The following is an 18928-nucleotide window of genomic DNA, read 5'->3' as shown; positions in this document are numbered from 1 at the left end:
AGTGAACAGGTCTGCCCAGCTGTCCCCCAAACAGTCCACTGAGAGTTGGTCCTCCTCTATTTCTCAGCAAGTTTCATGAGTTGATGTAAAAGAGAAACGAAAAGAAAAGAAAAAAGATCTGGTGGTCCTAAAAAGAGAGTGCTGATAAAAGAAATGAAGCAGAGGGAAAGGGTTATGGTTATTAAAAACTGAAGTTTGGGTAAGCTAATGCTAGAAAGTTAGACTCAGTGGTGGTCAAAACAAAATGTCCAGTGTTTTCTCTGATGTGTGAAAGCTAACCACAATAAGCAGAGTGGCGGGAGGGAAAACCAGTTCAGTAGACTAGACAATGGGGAATGGAAGGAAAAGAGGATGGATAGGAAAAGGAAAGACAGTGGTATGAACCTGACATAATTTTCCTACGTACATATATGAAAACATCACAGCGAATCCCACCACCTTATGCATGCACAAGAATGGAGTCCTAACTAGAATAAGATCTATTCCATGCTTGTATAATTATATCAAGATGGATTCTACTATCACACATAACTAAAAAGAATTTAAAAAAAAATGACAATGTGAATGACTCTACCTTAGCCTCAGTACAAAAGTAAGAAGAAATGTCTCCCATCTTCCTGCCGGTGCTTACTCCAGAGCATTTAAATAAAACAAGTGGACCCTGAAAGGAGAGGAAGTCTAAGTAATTTTTAACCTCCTGCATGGGGTGGGGGTAAGTGAAAAGAAAGGGAACAAGGAAACTTTTAAATATTTCTGTGCTCAGGATTCTGGGAAATCGTAAAGGTCTTGCTTTGTATTCATTTGGAATATCAAGAAATCACTCTACCAGCTTTTGATTGGAGTAGTAGGGGTGACTTGTGGGCTTGCTTTTGTGTAAGAACTTTTGTAGATTTATGCTACTTCTAAGCTGTGAGCATGAACAGGTTAATCTCTGTTCCTGTTTCCTTGTTACAAAAAGGGGGATGATGATGATGATGATGATGATATCTTTCTTACAGGGTGGTGGAGTAAATGAATTAAGTATGTAATGAGCTTGGAACATGCCAGGCATGTAGTAAGCACTCTGTGTTAGGTGTCTTAATTATAATTTGCTTTGTCATCCCAGGTACCACCTACTTCCTTTTAGTTATCTGCTCATCCCTCATTCAGATGGCCCAAATTTGTTAAGGGGTAGGGTTTCTCTGGTCCACATCACAAGCTGGGTCATCACTGAAACTAGGCATTTTCTTAAGAGTTATGGAATTAGAAGAGAAGGGGCCTCGACTACCCCAAAAGGTTGGTTGTAGATCAGCAAGTGCTTCCAGTCTATGTAAGAAAGTAGCAAGTGATCTGGTCAATCTTAATTGAGCCCTTGATTCTAGCCACAGGAGGAAGAGCCTCTGGGCTTCCCCACTGCATCGCTGTCGCTCTGGGGCACTGTCAAAGAGGAAAGAATCCAGTACTTGGGACAATCCCTCACATGTGGGTGCCAGTTACCCTGAAACCACACCTAGAGCAAGTCCCACCAAGTAGACAGCCCTTGGCCAAGACTTTTCCAACCGACACCCACTGGGCCGAGCAGTCTCAGCGAACAGCAGGTGTCACCCTTCTGCTTCCAAACCTCAATTGCCTTCAGGTGCCTCAGGCGCTCTCCAAACTTGTGTGTTTAAAGCTGCCGCCCCGCGGGGTGGCTGAGCCCATCTGTCTGTCTACAGCACGTTCCTGTGTGGCTCAGGGTCACAGCTTTCCAGCGCGCTTCCCGGGGAGACGTGGGGTTTGATGTGGAGGGCGGCAAGTGCCAGCACAAACAAGCTAGTGGGCCGCTCAGAGGTCGAAGGCTGTACTTGCAACGGGACAGAGGAAAGGTGGCCTACGCTTCCAAGTCCCTCCCCTTCCCCCTAGCAGTTTCTTGGTGTCGGGAACAGCGCGGAGGAGGTACCGTTAGGACTCCCGGGCAGAGGAGCTGGGACAGTCCATGAATGCGGCCCCAGCTCTGGCCTGGGACCCAATCGGCTTGCAGTACAACGTGTAACCGTGCATCACGACCAGGAGCAGCTCTTCCTACCCGGGCAGCTCTCGTCTCCTAACCTGAAATCTCTGCGGCTGAAAGTGCACCTTGTAGGGGAGGAGGCGGATGCGACGGTGACTGACGGTGAAGTACTGGGCGCCACCCACGCAGCCTAGTCCCTTGTGCGCACTAGGGCTGGTATAGGAGTGCCGGCGGACGCGCCCAGGGCGTCTGAATGTGGGCGTGGGCGTGTACCAGGGTGCTTATATTCACCCAGCGCCTACAGAGACGCAGGAGAGTGCGCTTGGCTTGTGTAGGAGTGCACGTGTGTGCGCCTAGAGCGTGTGTATAGGGTTGCGGGTGTGTGCGCTCGGTATGCATGTTTGGTAGTGCGTGTGCCCACTCAGCGCGCGTGTATAGAATTCAAGTGTGCTCACCCGATGTGCGCACATAGGAGTGAGCCCTCTCGGAATCCCTGAGCAGGTCCGAACCCTAAGAACCTGGCAACAGTAAATGCAGGACCACTTCTCAGGTCCAGAAAGGACACAAATTGGCCTAATTGTGTCCCCAGTGTGCTCAGATGATTTTGTAGCTGCAGGCAGAAGTCTCTGGGAGCAGAGTTTGGTACTGACACGAGGCATGTGATTTCCTTGTCTTTAATTCCTTTAAAACAGAAGAGGAATTGATGATGTCTTGAAACTCTGATTCCAAGGCAGTGGGCCACCTTGCACTGGCCCAGAAGTTTTCTGCAGGCGAAGTTGTGTTGCTTAGGAAGGATTGAGCGAACACATACCAGTCTAACTGGCCCTGCGGCCACTGAGGTGTCCATATGGCATTATTCTTTGGTTGAAACAGTAACTTTCACCCAGGAAGTACAAGCGCGGCCCCTGGGATCTGAGAGCTGTGGATATGTTAGGAATTCTTTGGCTCTGGAAAGTGCACAAAACTTTGCATATAAGTATGAAGGGTTTATACCCCCTGACCCCAGCTCATACCTCCTAATAGGAAGTATTAGCAGAGTGCTTAAAGGCAAGAATGGAGACTTCTGGGGTTCCTTCTGCTCCTAACATCTAGAGTCTGGGTGGCATTTAATGAGTTCTGTGCTATGGATTGGTTTTAGTGAGAATTTCGAATAACTCGGGTGCTGTGTTCCTGCTCCTCATGTGAAATAAGATACAGGTTCACTACCATATCTCCAAGGCCTTAGAACAATGTCAGGCACATGGTAGGCACTAGATAAATATTTGTGGAATGAAAGTAAGTTCTGGAATATATTTTTCTCCCTTTATCATAGGCTGGGATGGGAGTATTAAGTATCATTTGTTCAGTGTCTTAGCACTTGAGGCTTGGCAAGGGATCAAAAGCCTTACTCAGTACCTCCTTGATTTAAATGCAAGAGAGGAAAAAGAGTAGCTTTTAAGTGTTTCTGCAGGGAATTCTGAAACTCAAGGTGCCAAGAAGAGTTCCATTCACCTAGTATAATAAATTTGTTTAATCTGTAGATATTTACATAGGAGCACAAAAGAGCACATTTAACGTCTGCATGTTACTTGATGACCTATGATTTTCTTTCCCACAGATGTGTGTTAAGAAATATCTGAGGTTCAAGGAGATTGGAGTTGTAGACTCCCAATACCTGATAAGAGAACATGATTAACTTGCACAGAGGACTAAGCAATAAATGGATCCCAAACCAGACTGGTGGAAAATGGAAAGAATAATTAAAGCTAAGCCAGGCAGTCATGGTCACAAGAGTTTTACTAAATTCGTTTGGAAAGATTCACTAACAAAGAAGCAGAGAACTCACTCTCCAAATGTGAGGTGCATTCTATGTATGGATGCAATTATTAGTCCTTGGTACTCTTTTGAGGAAAGCTTTTAGAAAGAAACTATTCTGCAGTTTTTCTTTAAAGTAGTTCATTTTACTGTGTCACTAACTGACCCCTGTGGGTGGTAGATAGGCAAAGCAAGTTGAAGAAGAAATTCTAACGAACTATTAGAAGACTTGGGTATACTCAAACATTGTACACTTAATAGGAGAATTTTGGATGGCTAGTATTTCTCCTGGGTTGAAGTTTGGCCCAAAATCTCTAATAGACTTTAGAATGGGTATAAGCAATGTGCATTAAGAAATAGCTTCTTAGCTTGTGTCTAAAATTTGTTTTTCATCAAGTAGACTCTGCCTGTATTCAAATCCTGGCTCTACCTCTTATTAGATATGCTACCACTTTTAAATGTTTTTATTAGTACGTTATAGTCATACATAGCATTGTGATTCATTTTGACATAATCACATGCACGGAGTATAATTTGGTTTCACTTCAGTCCCCAGTACTTCCTCTTTCTCTCTCTTCCTCCCTTCCCCCACCATTCCTCTTCCCTTACTCTACTGGTCTTCCTTCTATTTATTTATATATTATTTTAAATTGGTGCTTTATGGATGGACATGAAGGTGAATTTCATGTGGTATTTTCGTATATGTACATAGCATATTCTGGTCATTTCATCCTGTAGTTTCTCTCTCTTCCCCTCTCTCCTTCCTTCCACTCTCTCCCCATCCTCTACTCCATGGATCTTCCTTCTATTTTCAGATATGCTACATTTATTGAATTACTTACGACTTAGTTTTCTTATCTGTAAAATAAGGATGATAATATGTACTTTGAGGAATAAATAAAATTATGTTCACATCATGCTTGGAACAATGCCTGGCATATGTTAAGAACTCAGTAAATGTTAGCTTTTATTATCAACTGTAGATTTACTTACCATCCCCCAAACAACAGTTTCCTTCCACTTCTGAAGGTTAGTAAGGCTATATTTTTTTTGTGTGTGAAAATGTTCTAAAAAAGAAAATTAAATCTGGTAAATAATAATTTGGAAAATTTGAATCATCCTTTAGATTCCCTGTTTTCCATAGGCTGACATGTAAAGAATGCAACAAAACAAGAAAAATCAGTTTATTCTGATTTGAAACCCTATGGCACCAATTTTATGATGGGAACACATTAGAGGATTCAACAAGTAATACCCTCTGTCTGGATGACTCTGGGAAGACATGCATTTCTTCCTTCCTTAAATATTTTCTGAGTCCCCATCCTGCCAGGATCCTTCCCGAGAGTGCATTTAATCCAACCTTCCATCACTGGAGTCTTCCATAATAACAAAGCACCAATAAATGTTTTGGGGGCATGTTAGTGCTTAAATATCAAGATTTTTAAGAATGTTGCTGAAATAAAACTGAAATAATCCTGACTACTTAGAATATGGACTTGAAGCTACCCCCAAAATGATTAAGACATTCACTTAGTTTAGAGAGATGTTTTCTAATATAGTATGTTAATAGGAAATTTGAGGTACAGTAAATAAACAGATCTGAAGACAATTGTCATTGAAAAGATGACTTATTACTCCCAGTTCTCAAGAGGAGAGGGAATACCACGTCACACCACCCAGGAAGTGGTGGCATGAGGTTACACTGGGTGGATGGAGGTGGGGTGAGGGAGCTGTGGGCAAGAGCCTGTACTGAGGTTTCCACAGGAAAGAACAGGCAAGGCGAGCAGGCTCAGGGTCGGCTGGTTGGAATGATTTCAGCAGACTCTGGGGTGAGGGACTATCTCCAGTTGTTGGATTCCTGGTCCTGCAGTGATGAGGACAGATGGATGGTGGCTCAGAGTGCAAGAACTCAGAAGAGTAGGCTGGTGTGTGACTTCTCATTGGTTTGTATTTGAAAGCAAGCTCACAGGAAATTGTTCACTGCCTCTAGGAAATGGAGAATTCTGGGAAGAGCAGAACTCTCCAGGGTCAGCAAGGCCCCAGTTGTCAAAGCATCAGAATACAGAAAATGGAAGACATGGTTAACGTGAAGAGGAACCAGAATGCAGGGGGGTTCGTACTATATGGAATGGGGGGAGTGTTGGCTGGCAGCTAGAAAGGGGCTGGGTTCAGATAACTGGGAGATCAATACTGTTTTCATGCCTTAAGTGCACACAAACTAATTCTGCAAAAAAGGGGGATAAAAAAATTGGGGCATTGACCTGCTTCTCCTCCATCCTTGTCTCACCTGCTCTTTAGGCCCTATGCTGGGGTCCTGGAGGAAAAAGAAATTAAGAGCTGACATTATATTAACATAAAAGCTAAGGGTGTACCACATTCCTAGGAGAGAAGAGAGAACATTTCTTTTAATTAACCTGGAAGAGTTAGGAAAATATATAAATAAGCCCCACAAACCATCAAGTATAAAAAAAAAAATAGAGCTTTTTTTTTTTTGGCTGTGAGGATTGTACAAGAATGGTATAATCTAGTGAATATGCATCTCATTAGAGAGGAAGAATAGCAGAAGGAAAACCAGATAAATACATCCTTTATATGGTATGGGAATTCTAATCTCTCTTCATTACATTCTGTGATAACAGAGTTAGTGAGTTGAGGCCTGTAGACAGGAGTCTGAAGTCAGTCACTTATGTAGAAATAGTCGTTACTTCAACAAATGTCTGTCGAACATTCTTAACCTATCACACTGTGATCTACAAAAGAGTTAGATATGGACCCATCCTTACAAAGCCAATGCTTTCATTGGGGGAAGACAATAACCAAAGAAAGAGCAAGATAATTTCAGAGCAAGATAAATGTTTTGGAGAAAATAGAATGAGAGAGAGAGAGAGAGAGAGAGAGAGAGAGAGAGACATAGAGAGGGAAACCAATGTAGGGAATAACAGACAGAGAGGAAGGTCAATTTAGGAAATGTGGTCAGGGAAGGTATTTTTGAGGAAGTATACTTGATCTGAGGCTGGCAGGAAGGGTGAGAGTTGCCAGTTAAGAGCTGGAGGGAAATATTACAAGTAGAAAGCAGGGCAAGATGGAGTTGGCGTGCTTGAGAGGACCAGGTAAGTGAGGCATCATGGCAGAGGGGGCCTTAGGTGAGTTAGTGTTCCAGTTGCTACAGCAGCCTAACAAGCTGCCTCTGAATTCAGTCATTTTTAAAACCTTTACGGGTTCCAGATTCTGTATGTTAGGAACCATGCTGGAACTTGCATGGCAGTAATTCAGAAATGGACGAGGGGCAATGGAGGATTGAGAAAGACAAAGATGTAGAGAAAAAGCTGGGATTGGTGGTTCATTACACTCCGATGGAGATATAATGACCCAGAGCCAGCTCAGCATGTTTATTATATAGGTTTTAACATTAAAAGGATATTTTTTGTGTGAGAAAGTGTCTTCAAAGTACACAGGACAAAGGTCCAAGTTCTGCACAGCCCAATTATAATGATCAACTTCGCTCATAATTCTTTCTGCCCAGAACTGGTATCCAAATTCAGGGTCAAGACTGATAGTGCTGTGTAAGCACAGAACCTCCTTTGAACAGGGCGTCACCGTATCAACTGGGCAGTCTCAATTCCTGCCTTTGCACCAGGAGTGCTCAGCAGAGGCATGCTCCTGTTCCTGGAGAATCAGAGATGTAATTCAAATTGCCCATCTTGACAGAAACAGTCAGGGCTCACCCTGCAGTTCTTTGTGGCATTGCCTGAGGTCACTCACTGGCACTTGGCTGATAGTTGGTCTGGTCTTAGGGATCCAAGAAGGCTTCATGCACCTGGGCTGGTACTTGGGCTGGTGTGTTGGTAAGTTTTTTGTTTGTTGGTCATTGTGACTGGGCCATGATGCTTATTCTTGGGGTTTCTGTAAGACTGTTTTTAGATGAGATTAGCATTTAAGTCTGTGGACTTGGAAGGAAGTAGTTTTCCCTACATGATATGAGTGGGCCTCATTTAATCAGTTGAATGTGAGGAGGAACCAGAGAGGTGTCTTTAATAGAGCAAAGAAAATCTTCCCTTGGCAAGTAAGAATTCTGTTGGTAAAGTGCTTGCCTTACAAGCCCAAGGCCCTGGGTTTGATCCCCAGCACTGCAAAAAAAAAAAAAAAAAAAAAAAGAATTCTGCCAACAGATGGCCTTATGCCTTGAACTGCAATGTCAGCTCTTCTTAGGTCCCCAGCACGCTGGCCTACGCTGCAGATTTTGGATTTACCAGTCTCCATAGTTATTAAACCCATTTCTTAAAATAAATCTCTTTATATGTACATAAAAAGAGATTGGTCCTTTCCTTCTGGATAGCCCTGATTAATAGAATTGGGTTGGCCAAAAGACCAGAACCGTCAGTTGGGAACCCTGCATGAATCCTTTCCATGTGGCTTCATTTCCTCCTGCTACGACTTCTTCACTCCATGGCTGCTTTCTATGGAGACTCAGTGTTCCCAGGTGAAGTTTTCCAGCATACAAAGCAGAAGCTACATTGTTTTGCTGTGACTCAGCTGTGGAAATCAACCACTGTTACCTCTATCATATTCCATTGTTTATAACAGTGCCAGAGAAGTTGGAGACAATGTTCTAAAATTGCCACAGTTATACCAACCAGGTAGAAGCACGGGCACACACACACTGGGTTTTGGAGGGACTGTAATAACAGCCTTCCCCATCACAATGACTGAGATAGCTTATTGGAGAACACAGATTTTACTGTGAACCATAATAGACTGGTTTGATCTTGTCTTCTCTCTCCCACTTCCCCCCCACCCAAAAAAAAAAAAAAAAAACCCAAAAAATGAACATGCAGACCTACCCTAGAAAACACTTTCTATTCAGATGGAGAGACCAGGAAGCAAGAGGAGAGAGGTCTGGAGGAGTTCTGTCTCCTCTTAGTGCATCGAGCAGAGTAACATGAGATAAAATGGAGGTATAAAGAGAGGCCAGGATTGTTCACTGGAGCACAGTATTTCTCCATGGGGCATAGACAACACTTGTGCCAGGAAAGATCTTCATTGTGAAGGACACTGCAGAAGGGTTAGCCCTCTGGCCCCTTGGCGGTAAATGCCAACATGCCCACACCGAGTTACTGAAAACAACCTTCCGTTACTGCTTTAGTTACTGACCAATCTTCCTGTGTTGATGGTAGAACTCCTCTCACATGAACTGCAGGAGTTAAAAATACAGAAACAACAGTCCTCCTGGACTAACACAAAGCCCCAGAACTGTTTCACTTCTCTAGTTATCTGGGAAACACTGTGATCATCTTTGTCACAGCAGTCGCAAACAGGAGATTGCTCCTGACATTCAGGTACGAACTGACCTTATTACTGCTTAGTTCTAGCAACTATCATTGCTCCATAGAATCATTAAAAGATGTAAAATATAATCTGTATTCTGCTAAGTAACTTTTTTTTCATTTTCTAAATTTGTTCTTTTTACATATACATGACAGTAGAGTATATTTTGGCATATTATACATACATGGAGTATAACTTAATAGGATCCCATTCTTGTGGTTGTACATGATGCGGAGCCAAATTGGTGTGTATTTTTCTGTGAACATAGGAAAGATATGTCTGATTCATTCTGTCTTTCCTATTCTCATTCCTCCTTTCTTCCCTTCCTTTTTTCCCCTAATCCAATGAACTTCTACTCCCCCACTCTTATTTTGTGTTAGCATCTGCATATCAGAGAGAACACTTGGCTTTTGGTTTTGGGGGGATCGACTTATTTCACTTAGCATTATAGTCTCCAGATCTATCCATTTCATGGCAGAAGTTGTTAGTTTACCAAGATCAATGGTTTCATTGTAGCTTTCCAAGAAAGATGTTTAGTGCAACTGAACTGAGGCTTTCAGGAAGAGCTGATTTTGTGTTTCAGCATTATGGGATACTTAATCAGTGAAGAGAAAGCATTTCTTCCTTCTTGGGGCAGGAATGGTACCTTGAATGGATAAGTGAAAAACCAGAGAAGGTCCTGAATGACTGAGTCTAAAGACATAGAAGTGAAAAAATAGGTGAAAAGCCATATTTTTCTGGCCAAATAAAGACCCTCAATATTTACTTTCTTTTCTCATTTTCAGTAGATGCACTAAGTTGTGGTTCTGTACTCAATACTGATAATCCAGTTCAGAGATGGGCAATCCACTGATTAATATATAGAGTAAATGCCAGTAGGAAGAGAAATGAGGTTCAAAGATCTTGAGGAAGTTGTAGATAGCATGATTGATTGTCCCTTAATTTAAACAGCTGATACTTGAAGCACAAGTTATTGAGGCAAAAAAATAATATACCATTGATTGACATGTCGCTGCTTTTTGTCTTGGGACACATGGTATTTTATTGTATACATTTATTGTGTACAACATGATGTCTTGATAAACATATGTATATATGTATAGTAAAATGATTACTATAGTCAAGCAAATTTACATATCTGTAATGACTACCTACTGGTTTTTTAGTATGTAATATTATTAGCCATAGTCCTCATGCTGTATCTTATATCTCTAGACTTACACAGGGTATTTTGAAATAAGCAATTATTTTAAAATATCAGACTTATAAAAATGTATCAGATCAGAACCATTCTAACAATGCAAATCCCTTCTTCCACATCTTTCCATCACTCATGATGTGTACCCGTACACCTGGCATCTGAAGGAAAAGTGTGGAGAGTGCACATTCAGTGGTCACTATCCTCCCCCAGCCCCCATGATTTCCTCCCTTGTAAATCCCCAGTGCAAGGGGCCCCAACCTATTTCCCTCCCCATTGCAGCCAGAGTTTTACCTTGAAGATTTGATGATTAGTATTGACCTGGTTTTCCTAGTGCAGTTGCATTTTGATAGAAAACAAACCCTTTATTCAGAGGAGTGAACTTACATCCTAGAATGAGGTCTTTTTCTTAGGTTTGAGAAAACGTGTGGTTTCCCAGATTACTGTGAAATTGTAATATTTACCTTTGTTTAGTGAGGATACTCCTTGGTATTTGCATTATCTCTAACGTCACTGAATCTTGAAAGCTAGATAACAGTGACATTGTTTTGGTCCATTGGTCCCATGGATATTGTCCTCAAAACCTGAGTACTTCTCCCTTTCCATAATATCTTCTTGTATTTGGTTACACACTGTTGAACCTGTGGTAAAGTTGGACTTTAAGCCACAAACCCAAAGTTGGATTTGCCCATAGAATGAGTAAAGATTGTTGGTTATGTTTGGAGAAAGCTGACTCTTTCAAAGAGTTTAGAAACCTTAGTGAGAGGGCAAAGTGACCGATAATTCACTCTTGGTATATCTGAGACTGAATTGAGGTTTTCTATCCTCCAGGGTAGTCATCTAAATCAAATTGTGCACAACCTTGTTAATTGTTTCACACCACTTTTACCTCTGTTTTATGATGACTAGGCTGGTCAGGCGTTTGATCAACTAGATCAGATTCCCCCTTTTATTATCTTTGTGGCCTTGGAAGTTATAACAAACCTGTTCGAGTCTTAATTTTCTCTCTCTCAGAAGCTGGTATAATTTTTACCTTGTAAGATTATGCAAAAAAAAAAAAATCCAAAAGGGAAACAATGCAAAATGATTTCTATTAATTTCAAAGTAAATGGAGTCAAAATTATCAAGTAAAAATAATGCCAAGATATTTTAATATGCAGTTGTAAAGTTGCCACTTTCACGGGGCTTGTATTCTAGTACCATTCTAAAAGTATCAGAATACTTTCTCTGTGCTAGACTTCTGTTAACCCTGTTAGAAAAAAGATATTTTATGATTCTAACTGGTCTGTTTTATCATGGGAGAAGAGATGTCTCCAGAGAAGGGTCCAAATAGTTCCAGAAGAGAAGGGTAAATCAACTCAGGACCCATGGGGTTCTTGGTATATATGATGGAAAAGAATTTCAGCATGAGCCAAACAAAGTCATAGATAGAAGTTTATTTGGGAAGGTAGACACACATTTAAGGGAGAATGCAGGCTGTCTTGAGAATAAGAATCAGTCCTGACTTGGGTCCAATATTTATAGAAGGGCTGCATCAGGGGCCAGACTGGAGCTATATCCAGGGTGGAGTTGCACAATTGTGTGCCAATTTTCCTGCACCGTGTATTTCCCACATTTTACAAGGACATGGGCCAAGGTTTGCAACTGTGTCTTCTGTATTTCAGTGGCTTGATTCTGCATTTCAATGGCTTGAGGATGTTTCCCTTAAGATTGAATATTTCTCTTTTCTTATCCTAACTCCCTATCTCAGTTTTTTTTTTTTTTTATAGCTCTTTCATGTTTGCAATATGACTGACAGGCTGCAATATCAACTCTGCAGAACATTTACTCTGAACCTCCTTTTGCTTCACTGTTCCTTCTACTTGCACATCTGGTAAGTGCTCATACTCTTAGCCCTGTGTATATTTGGGTCCTTCTTATCCTTTAACTCAAAGTTTAAAAGTCACATTCTCAAAAAGGACTTTGCATCTTGCTGAGCATCCACGGATCCTACTACATCCACTCCGTGTATCCCAGCCCTTTTCCTCCCATGGCAACTTTCACGACTTGTAATGACAAATACAAGTATTTTTTAAAAAAATTATCCTTGGTCGAAATTGGAGTTAGACTCACAGGCCACAAAGCATATTTAATGAGAAACCTTGAGAGGAAGGGAAGAGGTTGACCCAAATGCTTCTGAGAATGTGAGTGAGGTTGAAGCATCTTTTCCAATTAGAAACCATAAAGGGAGAGAAAATAGAGATTGTGGAGCAGGTGAGGTGAAAGGACTGTCTTCGTTAGAGTGGTGACTATTTGGAATGCTGTCACGATGAGATTGAGTTCCTGGTCAGTCCTTTGCTGAGAAAAGTTAAAAGGTCTCCAGTGATATTTTGTTTTTAACTACAGAAAGTTTATTGTTATCTCTGAGGAAATGTAGGTCAACCTTGAAGCTATTATGATGACTGAAAAGCTTGCTTAACATGTTGGTTATGGGAAATTGTATTTACTTACTATATATTTGTTTTAGAAAATTGCATTTGTTAGAGTGTTTGTTGTAGAAAATTGAATTTATTCACCCAGCTGTGTTTTGCACTGCAGCCCTCTGATACACAGCTTGCTAATGTTCCTCAGGATCTCTCTCTGTGTTAGGGACAGGAGTTAATTTCATTTATTGATTCATACAATTTGCATTTATTGCACATCTACTAAGAGCCAGGCTCTATTAAAGGAACTGAGGCGATACATTAGTTATCTATTGCTGCATAACAAATAACTGTGAGCTTAGTGGCTTAAATGAATACACATTTATTATCTCAACAGTTTCTGTGGTCACAATTATGGGTATGGTTTGGCTGGGTCTTTTGCTTCAGAGTCCCTCATAAGCTGCATTCAAGACTCTTGGTACTGCTCAGGTCTTATATAAAAACTGAATTAGTCAAAGATCCTCTTTTAAGCCCACATCTGTAGGTATTGGCTTAGTTTAGTTGATCAATGAATGTGTCCCTTAAAGGTCGTGTTCTTTGCTTGCTGTTGGCTAGCACCCTCATTCCTTGGCACATGGGCTGGTCCAATAGCGCACTTACTTCTTCAAAGTCAGCAAGAAAAAAAATCTAATAGCAAGACCAGAGACTCAATCTTGGGAAGCCTAATCATGGAAATGGCATCCCATGGCCTTTTTTTTGTTGCTCTTTAGGCCAGTCCACACTTTAGGGGAAGGAATTACACAAGGACATGAATCCAGGGGTGTCCTTGATGGCCACCCTATCTGCCTGCTATCAGCAAGTGGAGTTGTGATTTGTATGAGATGTTTCCTGTTAACCTTTGGTTGATGCAGAGATATTCAGAGTTGAAATGATTCAGTTATGAAAACTAACCTAATCTGTCCATCCTACTGACTGTGTGGTAGGAAGGTGGGGTATGGCTGGAAGATGTGGGTTATTGGGGTATGCCCTGGAAGGGTGCATCTTCCCTGCAACCCCTTCTCTCTCTGCACAAGGGGAGCAGCTTACCTCTTGATGTTCTGCTCCACCTTGGGCCCAACAGCAGTGAGGCAGCTGCCTATGAACTGAGATCTCTAATACCATGAGCCAAACTAAACTTTTCCTCCTCCAGGTTGTTCTTGTCAGGTATTTTGGTAACAGCAACAAAAACAAACTAAAATAAGCAGGGATCAAAGTGAAGTTGTCACTTTTGTGGAGCTTGTATTCTAGTGCCTTTCAGAAAGCATCAGGATCATTTGTGTGTGCTGAACTTCCTACAGGCCTGATTGAGACAAACATATTTTGTGCTTCTAACAGATTCATTGCCAAACTCCACACGAAGAATTATTCTTTTGAAAATTAGTCATCAGATACAGTCTGCCCTGAAACCCTCAGAGTGTTTACACTTGAAATGCAGAACTAAAAAACGCTTTTATAAGTGTATGGACATTTCTCAGGAGAACTGCAGCAATTCCTGGGACAGAAAATCAGCTACAGTGTGCTTTTGACTTTAAAGTCCTTTACTGTATTTTGGAGAGCTGCATAGAAGAGTCCCTGTTTATGAAGAAGGAAAACCTTTTTGGGGTGATTTCTATTTAATTTGTTGTCGGCCTTATTTCACCACAGCTTCATTTCTTCCTGTGGAGGCTTGGCTAGTTTTCCTTCTTTGTGGGAAAGAGCTGAATTGAAGATAGATTTTTTTTTTATTTTTTTGTCTTATACTCAGGATCAGACACTGTTGGAAATATTTTTATTAAGTCACTCACAGGGGAGACAAACTGATCTACTGTTTCAAAGACTGGAAATTATAGTGAAGCTTTATAAAGTGAAACAAAGGAATTAGTACAAGATGGAAAAGGTGAAAGAAAGAGTGAAGAAGGAAGGAAAGAAGGAAGAAAGGAAGTACAGATACTGGACCCTCACTGGGATTTTTGCATCACAGCATGAAAACAACTAGTACATTCCATGGACATTGCTATTTTATGTATTAGCTATGTTTTATGACTTTAAGTAATTACCTAAAACATATTTCACTAACCTTGACATTTACAGTCATTGATTTAGAACTTATATTTTAAAAGACATTAAAATGAATCCTGTATAGGCTTGAGAGAATATTGGTCTTGGATCTTGTGTGTCAGAAGATCAAAATGAATGAAAATCCATGAATTGGGAAAGTGAATCTGCTTCGTGTGCATGCTCTTGGCCTAACCCAACCCAACTAGTGATGTCATGTGTGGATCCCAAGATATTTGTAAATATTGTAAACTATTGTGAAACATTGTGCTGCATTTGAAAAAAGACTGAGGCCAAGTTCAGCAACTGGCCTAAGGTGTTAGGAGGAAAGAGCAAAGAGGAACCCAGCTGCTAGGGTCTGGACTCAGGGCTGTCATAATGCTTCTCTGTGCTTGGAAAACAAAAAGCCCATGGAATTACTTCATGAATTTCCTGCCAATGGGGCTGCCTCTTTTCCCTTACAAGGACACTCATTTCTGATTTCATATTTTCTTCTTTCTCAGAGAAGGAAGTTTTATCATTCTGTTTCCACAGATGGAAAACCCTTTGGGATGTGAATTCCGGTTCCTTAGATTTCAGGATTATCAGAAGAACAGAGAAGTTGTCAATGGATATTAACTTTCTTTTGTTGTTGTTCATAGACCAACAGCATTAGAAGACACCCCAGTTCAGGGAGGTGGAAGAGATGTGCAGATAACCCAGCTAGTATGTGGAGTTGGGGCTGGAGCTCCGTCTCCCAATGCCTCGTTCTCGGCTCACTCCACGGTCTCCTTTGAGAACACTCAGAATGCATTCTGGTGGCCAATTCATGTGATTTTTATTTTTGACTCACAGGAAAAGTTGTGCTGTTTTCTATTTCACTGACAACAGAGCTTCCTATCCACCCCTGACCCCAAAGCCTTTGATTCCTCAACATTCTAGTTGGAACTGTAACACCTGGGACAGAGGCACCTCTATGGCGCTGCCTGTGTTCTTAGCATTTCCCCAAATTCCACTGTGGCCATTCCTGATCAGCTTCTTGAGGTCTGAGATTGTGTCCTGACCTTTCTTTATTTCTGGGAAGATTCATATTTAGGCCTAATTCTGGTGAGTATAGTTCAGCAGCTTCCAGGGCAAAAAAGAACACTTTTTCCTTGGGAAATAGAGATCTAGAATTTTTCTGAGCTTTACTCAGCCATTATTACAGTGAGCTAATTTGTCTGTAACCTTTCTTATAAATTAATCAAGTTCCTCTCTGCTTTTATTAGTTAATTTTATTCCTCTTGGAGCAAATTCTTCCTAATTAGAACATGTGCCTGAACTTTAAAGCAATAACATGACAAATGAAGAGAAGCAGTAGAGCTAATTTGCAATGTCTCCTTCAACAAAGCATCACTTCATGTTTTGAAAGTAATTTCTAGGGTTTTTTCATTATCCCCGCCCCCCCCCCCCCCCCCCCCCCCCCGCCAATGTCCCTGGCCCCAATTCTTTCCAAATGTTCTGCTATGACTTTAATGACTTTAGCTTACATGGGACAAAACATATTTGCAATTTATAGATAACACTCATCTCTCCAAAAGGTCCTACCATTTTTAATAAGATAAGTTCCTTAGAAAGCCAGAGAAGAAACTTTCCCCGTGGGGCTTAGATCCCAATCTGTAGGGACTGCATGTTGTTTCATCCTGAGTGGCACCCTTTGTATGTACCTTTCCCAAATAGCATTGTCATTGTCAGGTAGGAAGAGTAAGGAATGTCATGGTCATTTTTATTTCTGATAGTTATTCACTCACAGTTTATTTATTGAGCCTCTTTCTATGCCATCACCATTATTCCACTTAACCAGTAACTAAAAATAATCACTTATTTTATATGATTCTTACTCCTGATAGTTCGATGTAAGAAACCCAGAGATGGTTGTCAGTAGTTGGTAGACCCAAGAGTACCTGAACTTATGAAAAGGTACATTCTTGACCCTACATTTCTTAACTTGGTCATTCTAGTATCTCTATGGAGAACACCTCTTAAATTCATTAAAGGAAATTTCTATTAAGATCTCAGTAACAAGATATGAATGGAATAAGATTATACGACACAGAGGAACTGAGACATGATAAGTAGAATAGTGGAGGCTAGAAAGAGTCTGGAGCTCATGTCGACCTTTTTATAAAACCTTCAAAGAACAATTAGCAAATGTCACATTTTAAAATCCACGAAAGTATCTTTCTGTCTTTTGCAGTACAGGGGATTGAAACTCTGGGATGTTCTGTTACTGAATTACAGTAGGAACGCCCCACCCCTTTTTTTTAATGGGAGTTGAACCCCAGGCATTTTACCACTGAGCTATATCCCCAGCCCTTTTTATTTTGAGACAGGGTCTCATGAAATTGTTTAGGGCCTGGATAAGCTACTGAGACTGGTCTTGAACTTGCAATCCTCCTGCCTCAGTCTCTGGAGTTGCTGGGATTACAAGGGTTCACCACTGCACCAGGTTCAACAAAGTCTCTTATTAGACACTTTGTTGAGTTCAATCCCCAGAACCAAAAACATGAGAAACATTGGTAAAACTTCTCCAAATCATAAAAAAGAATTCAGTAAAGTAGCAGGATATAAAATCAACATAAAGAGATTATTGATCTTTAGATACAATAATCAGTTTGATGACTTAATAGTAGAGAAAGACAGTTTAATAGCAGCAAAAAGATTATATATTGAAGAGTAATTCAAGAATAAATTTGCAAATACAAAATGAGACAATCCTCAAAACACTTCTAAAGGGCAAAAAAGTGTGTAAATAAATCGAAGGTTCTTTCTCCTGTTCTTAGAAAGGATGGCACACATCAAAAAGATGTCACTTCTCACTACATTTATTTAGAGATTTAACAGAGCCTTAATACAATTCCCACAAGCTCTTTTTCAAAAACAAGAATTGTATATGTTGATATCAGAGCTCTTTGGAAAAATAAACATCCAGGAAAACAATATGAAGAACAACTATGCAAGAAGAGTACTCTACTACATACTGAAACATAACACAAAGCTCTATAGTTACTAAAACATGAAGAGGCAGACGGATGGTGGAAATGCAAATTGGGACAGTTTTTATGGAGAAGGGAGTTGACAGCATTTAAAAAACTACCTTTTGATCTAGCAATTCCACTTTTAGGAATTTGCCCTAAAGGTATCCTTTTAATAATATAAAAACACATGTCAAGTTATTTTATAGAAATAGTATTCATAATTGCACAATACCGGAAACAGCCTAAATGCTGAAACCCTAGAAATTGAATAAACTGTTTCATGTGCACAATGAAGAATTATGCAGCTGTAATTAAACAAATGACCATCTCTGTAGACTACTGTGGAGAAATTTCTAGGAAAGTGAAAGAGAAAAGTTGGAAAATAATAAGCCAGTGCTTTTTGTTTAAAAAGGGAAAATAAGAAAAATATGTGCACCTGAAGAATTATACCCAACAGAAAGGAAAGGATAAGTTAGAGAATAATGACATTGCTTTCCTAAATGCAATGGGCAGGAAGGTTTGGAAAGCATAGAAGTAATTGGAGGCAGAGGTCGATTGATGTTTCCTAAAATGTATGATTTTAGGGAAGGAGGGGTAAAGTGCTGAGGAGTGCTGTTGGTCAAATTGTATTGTCATGTTGTATATTGTGTGTATGTACGAATAGGTAACAACAAATCCCACCAGTATGTATAACGATAATGCATCAGTAAAAAAAAAATTGTGGGGAAAAAACCAGAAAAAATGTATGTGTTTGTGTAGTAGTGACTTTTGGAACTATGCTAACGTTTGATATGTCTAACATGAATAAAATCAATGCACATGAAGAAAACCTAAATTGAAATGCAAATAGAGAAACAAACTGCACTGTGTTTCAGTGAATAACATAATCACACTAAGATTCTCTGAGGAAATAAAAACTCCATGAGCTCTTGTTTTAGTTATCTTCTTGTCAGAAAAGAATTTGTGTTAAAGGAGAAAGACACAGTGGTTTTAGGGGGAAAAAAAAAAGTCTTTATGTACGATAAACCAAAAGTACGGGATTTATGATCGAATGACAGGTGAGGGATGAAATTGCTTTCTAAAATCAGTGTGGGGCCAGGAGGAGCTTGCTGACACAAGCATTCTAGTCTTGTGGTGTAGCAGATAGATTCACGTTCTTTGGTTATCACTC

Source organism: Sciurus vulgaris (genome assembly GCF_902686455.1).
Source record: "Sciurus vulgaris genome assembly, chromosome: 15".
NCBI lineage: Eukaryota > Metazoa > Chordata > Mammalia > Rodentia > Sciuridae > Sciurus > Sciurus vulgaris.
The sequence above is the reverse complement of the archived record's forward strand: the minus strand, read 5'-3'. Positions refer to the sequence as shown.